Source organism: Struthio camelus, chromosome 2 (genome assembly GCF_040807025.1).
Source record: "Struthio camelus isolate bStrCam1 chromosome 2, bStrCam1.hap1, whole genome shotgun sequence".
NCBI lineage: Eukaryota > Metazoa > Chordata > Aves > Struthioniformes > Struthionidae > Struthio > Struthio camelus.
This window is the reverse complement of record NC_090943.1, coordinates 63393054-63395820: the sequence shown is the minus strand read 5'-3', so window position 1 is coordinate 63395820 and position 2767 is coordinate 63393054. Positions and strand designations below refer to the sequence as shown.

General features: G+C 40.2%; 1 long non-coding RNA gene across 2 annotated transcripts; it reads left to right on the top strand.

The window, feature by feature from the left end:
• Nucleotides 1–222: 222 nt before the first annotated feature.
• Nucleotides 223–2489, top strand: LOC138066178 (uncharacterized). 2 transcript variants are annotated; one of them, XR_011139419.1, is made up of 3 exons: nucleotides 223–329; nucleotides 895–978; nucleotides 2136–2489. It is a non-coding gene; the product is annotated as an uncharacterized lncRNA (long non-coding RNA). The 2 variants fall into 2 exon arrangements; XR_011139420.1 differs by lacking the exon at nucleotides 223–329 and adding an exon at nucleotides 688–755.
• The last annotated feature ends 278 nt before the right edge of the window (nucleotides 2490–2767 follow it).

Sequence of the window (2767 nt, the reverse complement as noted above, 5' to 3'; positions counted from 1 at the left end):
TGTAGCTTTTGTTTTTTGTTAGGCTTCAAACACAGCGCTGGGGACCTCTGTGCCTCTGTTTCAGCAACTACCATGCAGATATAATTGCTACGGCTCCAGTTCAGTATGTTTCTGGAATAACGATTCTTGTTTCCCTCCTTTACAGATGCTGCCAAAGAGCAAATACCATATTACGTGAGCACAGAGCAAAAGATCTAGGTTGAACATTATTATGCTAGGCACACTCTCTAAAGGTTGGCAGGCAATCCACGGCATTTGGGAGCCCAGCAGTAAATACTGTTTAGTCCTGAGACATGTAGCGAGTGAGCAGTCCAAGATGCTTTCCAGAGGTATCCAAGTCCTTTCTATTTCTTTTGTGTCAAATGCCTTTGTATCTATTTCTTCTGTAATAGATGCAGTTCAGCTTCTTGGGGCCTTAACCAGCGCTTGACCTAAATGCTGCTAGTTATGTGCAGTCGGGTGGGTTATTAACTACTCTGCATTCATCACCTTTCCTAAGCACAGCCAGTACGCCATTTTCTATTTTGTACTGTCACATGCAACCTGATACAAACAGAGAATTCTCTGGTTTTAACGTTATATATGGCTTAAGAGCACAATGAATAGCTTGGTCTTCTCTCTTCCGCTTTTCTTCTGACCACTGTCTTTTTAAAGAATTACTTTAATTGTTTCTCTGTTTTAGTGAGAAGCATCTCAGCAGCACTATATCTTAACCATTACTTAGCATATCATCAGAACCGGGATTCCAATTCTAGGTCAGTCCAGAGGACAAGCAAAAACACCTTGAATTTTTGCATATTATAACCTAAAAGAGAGAAAAAAAATCCTGAAATAGTTAATGTACACTCTTTCCCCTTTTCTCCCCACATACACTGTACTACTTGTCGCTTACAGAGGATTTCTGAAATTTCACCTCCTACTAAACTTTGTTCAGCCACTGGGATATGACACCTTTACAATGCAAGGTACATCTACACAGTGAGTATTGATGTTTAGATCAACGTTTGTAATGCATCACTACTGTCTTTAATTGCAATTATGTAATATTTGAGCTTTTTATTCTCTCTGTATTATTTGTGCTTACTGTGAATCTTCTCCTACCAGAGACTGGGATATAAACAGGAGTTTTACAGGTGAGATATCTCTAGCCCATTTCAGCTAGAATATAATCTACTTTGGGAAAATGCGCTTTTAAGAAGTATGCAGAAGAAGTGAAAAGAATCCAGAGGATGAAACTCAGAGGCCTAAGGAAGTGACACAAAACATAAAGACCAAAAAAACCCTGCATATTGAGTTTGAAGAGGAACTGAGAAAAAATAAGAGGAACTGAGAAAAAAAATCACCTCTATGAATGCTTCAGAGGGGAAGGGAATAAGCTGTTCCCCAAATCCATGCTGATTTGCCAAGAAAAAACAGACCCAAATCAATTCTTTAACAGTACTCAGAAACTAGTACTATTAAACCAGGAATGGGCATCTAAACATAGTCAGGCAAACAAAGCAACAATCCACATTCTAAAGTTTACTCCTATATCCCCACGAGATAACTACAGGTTAGGGGAATTAAAAGCTCAGTGTATTTACAATAAATCTGATCAATATGTTTGCACTATACAGAAGTGTACATAACACCATCTCTGCTACTAAAGAAGCAACACAAAGGGGTTTTTTTGTTTTTTTCTTTTTATCTTGAGTGCTCTGTGAGTGAGTAGCTGTTTTCTCTAAATGCCATTCTGGCCTATGAGGTGAGATTAGATTTAAATTCCCTAATTACAAAAGGCTGGGGGCAAGGGGAGAAGGCGAAAGGCCAAAGTGTCATATTCAGCTTCCAGTAGAAGGGGCAATACGGGGGTGCAGGAAGTCAGTAAATTATCTTTGAGCTGGAAAGCTGAAAGACTTATTTCAAGGTTATGGTAAAAGACATGTCTTCTATACACAGGCACTAAGAGGCTGAAATTAGAACCACAGCCTGCAGGCAGCTCGTCTCCCAGACAGAAAAGAAGATTATTTCTCCTAATGTTTTAACAATACTACACTCTGTATTTGTCCCACCTCTCAAACACTGCACTGCAAGAAAACATCATCTGCTATACAATTACTGCACTCCTTAATTTCTCTCCTTTTGTTTTGTGACAGAACACCCAGGGAATGATGCCGGCAGCCTCTGCCCCTCCATTTGCTTTTCCACAAACCTACCAACCCGAAACAAGCATGGTGCGGAGGGTTCGGGCCTTGCCCTGGAAGGGCTCTTCATGGGTCATCCACCACCTCAACAAAACTTTGCCTGCATATTTGGGCTTGCCAGTCCGGGGGTCACAGCGCAGAGAGAATCGGACACCAAAACCCAAATAGTAGTGGTGAGGTTCATTAACAAAGAAGAAGATAAATAATCCTTCCTCAGTAACAATTTAAGGTGGTTTGGTCTGAAAGCTGTTTTATTCAGCAAGATTTACGTGCACACATCAATTTTTTAAGCATGCTCAGGCTGGAGCGAAGGTTTTAAAGAAACACTGGCAACTGGTAGATTTGTTACCTTGTGGTGATCTTTGCTCTCTGACAGCTAGGTTGGGAATCAATATTCAACATGATTCAACCTACATGTTTTATTTATGAATGTTAATAATAATCTCTCCTGGTACAGAAACCTTTTATCTGTGGAGATCTCAAAGACAAGATATACCTCAAGAAATTTATCAGCTAGGCCTCGCTGCTATGTGCTGAATTAGCCCATTTCTGTATCTATTCCAACAGTGGCCTATACCCATCTA